The sequence below is a fragment of the Sarcophilus harrisii genome, chromosome 5 (assembly GCF_902635505.1).
Source record: "Sarcophilus harrisii chromosome 5, mSarHar1.11, whole genome shotgun sequence".
Lineage (NCBI taxonomy): Eukaryota > Metazoa > Chordata > Mammalia > Dasyuromorphia > Dasyuridae > Sarcophilus > Sarcophilus harrisii.
In genome coordinates, this window is record NC_045430.1 from 147,681,678 (window position 1) to 147,694,149 (window position 12,472).

Sequence of the window (12,472 nt, forward strand, 5' to 3'; positions counted from 1 at the left end):
AGAAGTAAAGAGTTCCTGCTCTCTCTTCCATTCCATCAAACCCTGAGTATTTGACTTGGGGTTTTTTGAACTCTCTTATTACTACTTTCTTGTTATTATAGTTGTTTTTTGGGTACTCTGATGCCTGCAGAAGTCCTGAATTCCTGATGTCTCTGTTTGTCCTACTGGTACCCAAAGCATCACTGATCTTTGCACATATCAGACTTTCCTAGTTCCAATTGTTTCCATAAACTATTTTTTTCAACATGTTTTATACATAAAAATCAAAACCTGAAAACATGTTCTAAAAAAAATCAGAATTTGCTGCAACTCGTGTAATACTACTGGTATCAAAAGCATCAGTAACCCTTTCCAATCAAGCAAGAGATTAGCTCTACAAGTTCAAGTATATCAAATAATACTAGAGCTTCATTTAAAACTGAATTCCCTTTGTTAATTTCATTAACTAAACCCTTGTGAACAGGATCTAAAAAAACCTCATCAATATTGAATTCTGCTTCATAGAACATATGGGTATCATGAAATCCAAAAGTTCCTTCTCTCATCAAAGCAGGCATTATTAACCTGTGACCAATAAAATTTATTTTTTTAAAAATTGATAACTGTATTTCAATAAAATTGGTTCTCTTTGTAATCCCATATAATTGATTTTATGTATTAATACTGATTCTGAGAAAGAACCCCCAGGTTTCACTAGACCGCCAAATGAGTCCATGTTACCAAAACAATGTCAAAAATCTCTGCTCTAAAGTAAAAATTGGCATCAAAAAATTTGAAGTTCTACCTAAATTTTGAATTTCTTAGAAGTAAATTAGCCACTCAAATCATTTTACGATTTTCATTATTTTTAAACCCTGAGTTTTAGTTTATGATGCTCTTTATATACTTTTTTGAGTATTCTGCCTTGCCTGCTCCTTTTTTTACCTTATCTAAATGAACTTTTCTCTCTGCATCACAATTCCTCAGTGGGGAAAAAACAATAACAGAAAAGTCACTATGTTGGGTTGAGACATTCTGTTTACCTTTTGATATTATATCTTACTACCCTTTGAGTTAATTAATTTAGCCACAGAGGCAGGAACCATCTGCTCACCTCCATCGAGTGATAATGTGGTGCTATGTAAAAAATATGCAGTTTCCTCCAGTCCCTACTATTGCTCTTGAATAGTTTGACAGTACACAGACGTACAATTTTAGCCTGTCCCTAATATCAATTCAACTTGACAATCTCTTATAGAAAGGTGAAAATAAGAGCAAGGAGGACATTCAACAAATAGTCATGAAACACTATATCATCATCAACATCGCCATCGTTACTGTGATTCTTTCTCTACCCCTCTCCAGATTTTGTACCTTGCCAAAGGTTTTATGTTCTCTGAGTTGAGAATTCCTCTCCCCAAAGAAACATCCTTTAGGACATGGATCTTTTACAGACCAGATCATGAAATCTTGACTTCCCTCAATGCTTTCAAAATTGATCTGGCTTAATTAGATCTCTTATAAAGACTTCTGCAAACTTATTTTCACCATCATTGTTCTTTGATGTTCTGTGAAAGAAAAGTGCTCCAATATATCCTCCTCATTTCATTTCCTAGCTGACTACACTCACTTTAGGCATCTTTGGCTTCTTTACCAAGCCACCAGTAAACTCATCTTTGAGAAATCTCATCATCTTGCAAGATCTAATTAGCCTGGGGATTCACACTTCAGTAGTACCTCTGCCACTCTGATCAGAAGGTGAAGTCATAAATTCCTAAGCCTCCACAGAAGAAGGGGTGATAAGAGAAAGATTTGCTCAGACAACTCCCTCATTTCCCACTAGGCTGTACTCATTTTGGATTTCTTTGATTTTTTTTATATTCTACCCCCTTTTTCTGCTTTCTCTTTTGTGCTCTCTTCCTCCAATAGATTTTAAACCCCTTAAGGGCATGCAATTTTTTTATTTTCATATTTGTATCCCCAGCACAGCATAACAAAAGTTTATTGATTAAGAATATGTGACTAAACTCCACTATTCTCCCCAGGAACATTTTGCAAATTTTAATTTTAAACCAATGGGATCTTTGGTTGATTTGTGTGATTGAATAAGGAAGGAAGAGCAAAAACAAGCATTTTTATGTACCTACTATAAGATAGGTACTTGTGTTAAGTGCTTAAAAATTTATCTATCAAATCAGAAAGTACTTTAAGTATTTTGTACCTCTGAAAGCATCATATAAATATGGACTGGCTTTTTATCCTTTGTCTTTAGTGCTTACCATGCTAACAACATGTTGTCACTTTATTTTTTTTTTAAAGCTTATTTCTTAACAACTGTTTTCAGTGTCTAAATTTGTATGTTTACAAATATTGATAGGGAAGGAATGTGATGGCAAGTTCTCCCAGTAACAAAAACAAAGTAAAAATGACAGTTAATTTTTGCTTTTTTGTGAGTCACCAGCTGCACTTAAGTTCTAAATGTCAATAAGCAGAAAACACAGAACAATCTATGGTCCAATTTCATGTGGAAATTTTAAGGTTGAGAAAGCCCATACAATTATCAGGATCAAGCGACTAGACAATTAATGAAGCTTCAAGTTTCCTGTGAAACCAATGGTGTGGCAAAGCCGCCATCATACGTCTCAAACTAAAAGCATACGTGAACACTTTCCATATCATAAATGTGAGCCTTAGCTCTATCATGTTAAACAGAAGCCACCATTACCATATTTGCTCTACAAATGCCCTTCTTATTTATAGTCAAGAGAGGTTTTTTTTTTTTAAATAGATGAGGATTTTCTATAAACTTTCTTGACCAAAATCAACTTGGCACTAATTCACAAGTTAATTAACTGTTAACAGATTCTCCTAGATATGACTGCTACACAGATATTTTATCTTCCTGTTAATTAGTAATTATGCACTGGCAAGAAAAACAGTGTTTCTTTCCAATTATTCCAGAACTCAGTGATTATTTAAACTTGGCTAATTAGCAGTGGAGGACTGGTACATCTTCTGGGCAAATTGTGTTTGATAATCCCTATTAAAATATACATGGTGGTTGTTGACTTGTAACAGAAAAAAAAAGTGGCAGTTCAAAGGGTATTAGATACAGCACAAGGCAAACGGGGGCCCATTAAAATTTTGCCGACTGTTCTAATGAGAATGCCGAGGGTCATTTCTTCCTACTTTACCATCTGTTTGGTTTCTGGCATGTGTCTGTAGTGTGAAGGGAGTGTCCTGAAGCCCATTTGGCTTATCACAGAGTAATCCAGGGATCTGAAGCAATTTCACTAGTTTATAAAACAGCACATTAGAATCAAAAGGTTATACATGCAGAACTGAAAACTTTCAGGTAAAGAAAATAGAATCCAATGGAAAGCTGCCTGGATTTTTATTTTTAAGGCTGTAATGATTATTAAAGAATAAATGTCTTAAGAAAATTTAAAGGAAACACACATGAAAAACAGAAAATTACTTCTCCTATCCCATTTCTTGTGGCAATTGAATATTATATGTTTCCCTTGGCTTTCACACTTAAGGCAGATATAAAAAAATAGATCCTAAATGACACCTTGACTACATCTTAGAGAATGTTTAAAATGAAAGTAGTCTTTGAGATCATCTAGACAAGTTTCCCTTAGTTAATAGATGAGGTGCTTGAGATACAGGATTAGAACCCAGTTCCTTTGAGTATTTAATTCTTTAGAAACAAAAAGTCTTTATCACATGGATATCTATAAGTTTACACATTATCTCAAACCAAATCATGTCTGTATCATAACAATATGGCACCATTTAATCAGTAACGTACTTCTGCAGAGATGCAAGAAGCAGCCATTAAGGTATGCTATTTCTGGGGTACTTTCATAAAAACAAAAAACACTTCCAATTCTTTAACAGAAAACAAAGCCTTTTATTTCTAAATTAGATCCACAGTCAGAAATGAAGATCAAAATACAAATACATAAGAGAAAAGTGCACTATTATTCATATTAGGGTTATCAGAGACCAAAGGAATTTTCTTTCCTGAGGATGGAATAAAAGATCCCAAGTGGAAGTAAAATATATAATATATATATGTATGTATAATATACAACATATACATTTTATATTGTATTTACATATTATACATGCTATACACATAAATATAAATATAGACACATATGTATGTATGTCACACATATAAAATACATATATACACTCTTAAATATATGTATATATGGAGGGAGGGAGAAAAGGAAGGGAGAAAGGGAGAAAATGAGTGAGGGGGGAGAGAGAGACAAATTTTAATCACTTCACAATTTTTTTAGTGTTTAGTGTTGGAATCCCAAGAAAACTTAGTTTCCATTTAGCTATGTCCTTCACATTAGGGGGCAAAAGCTAATGGTAATATTCCCTTGGGGAATGCCACACACCAGATCCAGGTCCATATGTGGCAAATAAGTCTACATATGTGACTTCAGGCAAGTAATTTAACCTAAATCTGGACCTTAGTTTCTTTATCTGTAAAAGAAGTATCTGGGGTTCTTATCATGGACCCCCACTGGAAAAGCTAATGAATCTCTTTTCAGTTTAAATGCATAAAGTAAAATATACATGATTGCAAAGGAAACCAATTATAATGAATACACACATGCACACATATAAGAACACACGTACACATTTCAAAGATACCACAATTTTGTGTTGAAGCTGCTGCTATTGATTTTTACATTTTGTTTAATAGAAATGGGATGGCTTCTTGAGTTAAGATGTGTACACACACACACACACACACACAGAGACCTTATGTTAAGAACTTTGGATTAAATGATTCCAAAGGTTCCTTCTGACTTTTTGTTTCATCTTTCTTTGTATCCCTTTGGCTTAGCACAGTGCCGGGCATGTAACAATCATTAATAAATGTATGGTGACTTTCCACTTCCACCATTCTCTAATACTTTCATTTTAGTGCTCCATCTAGTATTCTAAAAGCTACTGTGTCAGTTTTATTAAAAGTGCAGTGGTCGGGATTGGGAGGTAGAGGGGTATTCACATTTCTTCATTTGCTGATGTCAGTGGGGGTACCAAAGAGGTTGAAAAATCAGGGATGGCTAACAGTATGTCTTACTATTAAAGCAACAAATTGTCTTTTTTAAACAGAGTATAGTAATTTTGCAATATTTTTGCCAGCTTTCCAATAGTTATGCTTCCTATTTTAAATGTGATGCTTACAGCAATGACTGTGCAGGGATTTTTCCTGAATTAAGCTCCTCAAAATAACACAATTCACTAGAAATAGTGGTATAGTTTTGACCCTAGAGAACATGTAGGAAGATAAATGGAAAGCTGTGGTGGGAAAGAGAACAAGGAGGAGTATAGTGCAGCATCAACTTTTACAAGAATATTAACAGATTTCAGTTTTCTGTTTTCAAAGAATGCAACTCCCACATTTACAAGTATCTTTTCATTCAGATATTCAAAGGTCTGAAAACAGTAATTTAGTTGTGTTCTCTTGCCTCATGAGGCAACTCTGACATCTATTAAACTAAATCCAAAAATCAGTAGCAGCAACTTACACACATATGCTTTCCCATCTTTATTTTTTAAATATGTTAATTTTGAATGTAAAAAAAAACAGTTTCAAGAGCATTTAATGACTTTACATATAATGATTTTAAACCCTCTTACATTTAGCTATTGCTCTTTCCTGACTACTGCAAATAAAAGAGATGCCAACTTTATCCAATAATATTTATAAATTATTCATCATGTGTATCAACTATATAAACCTATATTTCTTTATCTGGCAACCATAAAAGAACCAAAGATCTCAGGAAAAACCCATACCACAGGTGAAATGACTTCTAGGTTTAAATCAACCTTTGATGTTCTCTCTCTTAAGCACATACTTCTATCCTGTATCTTGTCACACTGGACTACCTAGCATACTTTGAAAGTGTCACTTTCCTAGAAAACAGGATTTCTTATCAGCAGAGACCCACCATTCCTAAGCTTTCTTTAATTCACATATACAGAGGAAAAGTATTCCTGATTCCAGTTACATCTAGTGAAGGATAAGCCTTCATTAACAGGAAATGCCTAACCACAATTCACCTAAAACTCTTAGCACTTATGAAGATTCAACCCAATCCCTTTAGCTAGGTCGGAATTATCTAGTAGAAGCGCTGAAGCTTCCATCAAGCTTAATCCCTGCTTGGTACAACCTTGTTCCTACCAGATATTGCTCAGCCTTTCACAGAAATAACTTTATCATGAGCCTGACAATTACATACTTTCTTCATGTATAATTAACAAATCAACAAATATTTATTAAGCTCCTAATGTGTTCTAGGAATTTTACTAGCTTCTCAGGATATAAAAACAAAGAATGAAATGATCCCTACTCACAATGAGCTTATATTCTAACGAGGGAATCAAAAAGTACAGGTTAAACTACAGAGAAAATAAAACAAACACACATATACACACATGTGTGTATATATATATATATACAAAGCAAATATATCTGTATAATATATATATAACAAAATAGACATGTACTATATAGTGTATTTCTAACATAGTTATAGTTATTCATACATACACAAAGCAATAAAATCCAAAACACTAGTATGAGGATGAATTGGGAGGGTACTAGCAATTTGGAGTGGGGGGGCGGAATTTAGGAAAGGTTTTATGCATAAAATGGTATCTGAGCTGCATCTGAAGCTAGAACACAGGGACTCTACAAGGCAGACCTAAGAGAGAATGTATTTCAATGATGCAAGATTACTACTGAAAAAACTATAGAAAAGGAATATGGAGAATAAGGAACAGAAGAGCCAGTCTGGCTGGATCACAGACGATGGGAAAAGGAACTTAATATGCCCAATGAGTCTAGAAAGGCAGGTTATTAAGTCTTTGAAATATTAATAAAGAAGTTTATTTTATTTATTTTTTAATTCTAGATTCAATAGGAGGACAGTTGGACTTAGTTGGCTAAGTAAGTTACATGATCAGATCTATACTTAAGGAAAATTACTCAGAAGAAATATGATTTAGTAAAAAACAAAAACAAAACAAGATTTGTAATCAGTAGATCTAAATTCAAATCTTGCCTCTGATACTTATTATTTGTTTGACTTTGGACAAATCTTTTCTCAGAGTCCCATATCTGTAAGAGAAAATAGTAATGATACTTCACAGGGCTATTGGGAATTAAGTACATTGTAAGCTTTAAAATCTTAAATAGGTATGGGATGATCTATGTAAAGCACTTTGCAACCCTTAAAGCGAAATCTAAATTTTAGCTTCTTGTTGTTCAGTCACATCCAACTCTCCATGACCACATTTTGGGATTTTCTCAGTAAAGATATTGGAGTGATTTGCCATCTCTCCGCTAGCTCATTTTACAGATGAGAAAATTGAGGGAACTAGGGTTACATGCTTGCTTGGGTTCACTCAGCTAGTCTTTGAGGCCATATTTGAATTAAGGAATATGAGTCTTCTTGATTCTAAACCTAGTACTCTATTCACTATGCCACCTAGCTGCACATGCAGTTTAGCTACCATTAACCATTATTGTATTAACTAATCCAAGATTTTTCCCTCTTGGTCTGGAAAGACATGAACAAAAACTTGACAGGATGAAAAGATGTTGATGAATTGTCATCTGCCCAGATAAGATCCCAGACCCATTGAAATTGAAGCATAATATAAGCTTTCTGTGTTATATTTTCAAGTCATAACAATGCTGATGAGAGCTACCATAGATATGTATGCATATGTATGTATGATATGTATAGTGCTTTGTAGTTAGCAAAGCCTTTTATTTATATTCTAATAACCTCTTTGAGGCAGAGCTATTATTATCTTTATTTTAGTTGAAAACTGAAGACATTTTATAGAACTGAGACCAAGAGAAGTCAGAGGATTTGTCAAGGAAGAGTCACACAGTTAATTGAAATTTAGGGTAGAATTCAAGTTCAGGTCTTACAATAGCCAGCTAGAGTAAGAGACACGAAAAAGCAGATTTCCTTCCCTAACACTTCTCAGCCTGATTCTGTATATTCTTCTAATGCCTCTCCTTGCTTTATTCTTTGCTTTCCTTCCCCCACCTCAGGCTTTTCTAAATGCTACATTCCTAACCCCACAAATGTTGGGATCTTTCCAGGGAAATGAGAAAGAGAAAAAAGAATGGCTTGAGAGATCTAGCAGACTTGGAAAGGGATGACAGTATCTATATCAGTCAGCTAGGTCAGACTGATTCCCATGATGCCAGACCATTGCATGAAGTTTCCAGGGATCCAGGCTTCTGGGGATAAAACTTCCAAGGACACCAGGAAGATAAACAATCACATACATAATATCATGAGAGAATAAGGGTGGAGGTGGAGCCTGGCAGATGCTCCCAATGGAATCTCTAATTCCTGAAAACCACAGATTATTTGGACTACTGGGTAATTGTCCAAATATCTCTTGTGGTAACAGTTCAACCCTAGGGTTTAAACAGTTCATTGCCATTTGAATGAGTTATTTATTTGTAGGAGTAACTTTATTTTGTCAAAAGAGAGATAAGGAGAAGAAAAAGGAAAGGCAAAGGTGATAGAACACAATTACTATGGAAGTTCCCCTTTCAAACTGAACCTGATATGGGATAGAATAAGTATATAAGGATAAACTCCTTTGGCCTCCAGATCTTCAGGATTTATTGATGAATAGATACATGAATCTTGTGGCTTTGTATTCCTTTCTTTTTCTCTATCTCCAATCTGTATAATACTAATTGGTTATCTAACTCTCATGCACAGAAAGTTTTCCCTACTCACATTTGCTACCTGTCTGTCTCCTTTGGTTTCCTTCCAGATATAGCTCAAACCCCACCTTCTGCAGAAGCCTTTTCTTACGCCCTTCCTCCTTCCCCTGCCCTTTTGCCCCACCCTGCCCTGCCTCAGCCAAGTACTTTTCCCTCTACTGTACATGTACCTTTTACATACACAATTATTTGCATGTTGTCTCTTCCAATAGGATGTGAGCTCCTTGAAGCCAGAAGTGCTTTGTTTCTGTTTCTTTTTAACCCCTCCCCCCCAATTCAGTGCCTGGAACTTAGCAGCAACTTAATGATGACTTGATGACTGGCTCTTTTTAAAAACCAGAGTACTGTACCAGGATTAAAATTTCTAAAAATGTGGGTTGCAACCTCATTTGAGGTTGTATAACTGAACATGGGGGTTGGAAAAATTTAGCAACAGTAAAAGTTATCAAATATTTTTCAAGATTTCATTCTTTATGTTAAAAAAGCACATCCATTTCATTAGTATTCATTTTCATCTTTAATAAATAGTAAAATTATATGTATACCAAAGAATTGTTTTAAAATAAATTTCTTTATGATTTATTATCAGTAAATATTTCATTTTTATGTCTATTTTATATATTTATGTACTCAGAGTTGTATAAAAATTCCTCAGGGGAAAAGGAGTCATGAGTCAAAAAAGTTTAAGAAGTCCCAAGTAGGACTAATGAGAGATGGGGCCCGTATAAAGGTAAAGATAGCTCTAGGTAGTATAATTGGTAGAGTGCAGGACCTGGAGTCAGAAAGATTCATCTTCCAGAGTTCAGATCTGGCCTGAGACACTTCTAAGCAGTGTGATCCTAGGTAAGTCACTTAACCCTGTTTGCCTTAATTTCCTCATCAGTAAAATGAGTGGCAAATTACTGCAGTATCTTGACAAAGAAGACCCCAAATAGGTCATAAAGAATTGGATTCAGCAACAGCTACACCAGCTTAAGTAGTTTAACTTCTCTGGGATTCAATTTTCCTATCAGTAAAATGGAAGTGTGATTAAATGAGAAATTCCTTCCATTGTACCCTGCCAAAAAAATCCTCTTTCTGCCCTTTTAAAAATTTCTACCCCTCTTTGAAGGACCAGCTTTTGGTCTCATCCTTCCTGCAACCTTTTCTGACCACACTATCCTACAATGACCTTACCTAACTTTGAATTCCCATGTCTTTTATGGTCTGACTATTGAAATTATTTGACCTTGTCATACATTTATTGTTTTTGTTAGTTTATAATTTATAATATATTAAAGTTGGCCTTGAGTTCCCAAAAATATTATTAGTTTCTAGACAATAATATATTTCTAGGTTCTTCTACCTCTGGGTTTTTTTTTTTTCCAGTTTTACTAATACTTACAGAGATCCTACCACTATATTAAGCAATTCATGAGATTTTGAAGCATTGGACAAAATATTTTTATCTAAAGTCAAGGTCTGAAGGTAGATTTGGATTTTATTTAATGATATATGGGTATATCTTGATTGATTCCATAATTATCTAATCAAATATATTCTCCTTAGCCTTTGTTAAATACATTTGATTAGATAATTGTGGAACCAATCAAGACTGCTTCAAATTAAAAATGAAAGATGAGAGAGATAACTGTTCAAGAAAGTAATCATCACTATGAACAAGAATGGGTTTGTTTAGAATTCAACACAGACTAGCTTCTTTTCTCTTTCTGATCCATTTTATCCAAGTAGATTAGAAGAATGCTAGCAACATAATTATGCTTCAATACCTCAAATGTCATATATCACTACTGCAAGGCACCATATATTTGAATTTAAACAAGTCATTTAACAAAAATGTATAAAACCATTGTAGAAAAAAGCAGAAAGATATAGGTTGGATTGGAGAATGCAAATATAAATCTGATTTCTTGTAGTATACTAGGAATACCTTCTTGAATCTAATCAAATCAGCATTTTTATCAATATCTTGAATGAAGACATTGTGGAAGGCACATAAAGATAGGAAAGATAGGTAACTTTTTAAATTATAGAATCAAGAACTTGAAAGATTTTGATGTTATAATAATGATGGAAGCTTAATATGATGGAAGCTGTGTATTCTGCTGGATCAGTGGATCTCACTAATATTTACAGTAGTGTGCATTACAACCTTATGTTCTCATTTAAATCCTCCACAATGTTTCCACCTGTTATCTTGGAAGCTTTCCTTTAGAGTTCTTGATGTCATGTAATTAACAATAAAGCACCCAAATTGCTCATAATCATCTCTTGCTCTTAATATATGACCAACAAACCTCCTTTTATGTCATCTCTAATTACATTCTTTCTTTTTCATTGTAATTTTTATTGATAATATGCTTTTCTACTAAAACCAATGGGGTGCATTGATTCCATTGAAAAAAATTAATATCAAAAAAATAAAGTGCTGCATTTGGGTTTTTCTAAATTCAATTACACAAGCATAGGCTGGCAAACATTAATGTTTATTATTATCTAAGATAATTAATATTTACTATTAAGAGTCATATGAGGCACTTAGCTAGAGTAGAAAACAAATTGTATAAAAATATTTGAATCTATTAAACCATTGCCAGCTAAATATGAGACAACAAACGAAAAGTTAATATAAAGTTAGTTAGGCTGTAATTACAGTTTCAAAAATGAGGGAGTTTTAACATGACAGTACTCTGTTTTGATCATATTATATCTAAAGTATTGGGTAGAGTTACAAGTACCATAGCTGAGCAAGGATACTAGTCTCCAACCAAAAAAGGGCTAGCAGGATTTCAAGAGGACTTTATTTGATGTCACGCAACATCCTAGTTAAAGGATCCAGGGAGATTCAGTCTAGATAAAAGAAGACTAAGAGGGTATATGATAGACTTATAAATACTATCAGGTACAAGGGGGATTAGGTTTATTGCAATTTGCCATAGAATAGCAGCAAAAGATGCCAGGTACAAAGATGTAAACTTTTATATCAATATGACTGAAAAATCCCCAACAATCAGAGAGGTAATATTGTTAAGTAATTCATAGCAATCAGCTCATTCTCCAGAAATTAGTGAATTTCTCATCACTGAAAATATTCAAATGATAGACGGATGACTTTTAAAGAAAGCTACAAAAGAGATTACTGTTCAGGATGCCCTCAGATATTCCACATGACCTCTGAAGCCCCTCCAAAATCTGAGATTTTATGACTAGATATCTTTATCCTTCTTTGTCTTTATATATGTGGAACATAATACTCTATATGTTTGTTGCAGTGTCATAAACATTTTAATTGAAAATTCTACGATCTCTTTAAGAGATTTTAGTTGGCAGTTAAGAAATATGCCTTAATCTTCTGTCAAGGGTATAAATAGAAGTTCTTTTATAAAGAGCTCTATGAACTGATACTAAGTAAAGTGAGCAGGAGAATAATTTATATAATGACAGCATTATAAAGAAAAACAACTTTGAATGATTTGAGAACACTGATCCATGTAGTGATACACTATGATTCCAGAGGACAAAAGAAAAAACACAATACCCATCAGGCTGACAAAGTGGGGATGAACTTAAAGTGAATAATGAAGCATATGTTTTTACACATGGTGAAAATGGGAATTTGTTTTGCTGGATTATGCATGTTTATTATGATGATTTTTCTTTTACTGTTCATTTGGAAAAAGGAGTAAGAAAACA

General features: G+C 33.8%; 1 protein-coding gene across 4 annotated transcripts in view; it reads right to left on the reverse strand.

Moving 5' to 3' along the window:
* Positions 1–12,472, reverse strand: part of RELN (reelin) — a 515,944-nt gene that overhangs the window by 405,525 nt on the left and 97,947 nt on the right. The gene's annotated exons all lie outside the window — the stretch shown is intronic.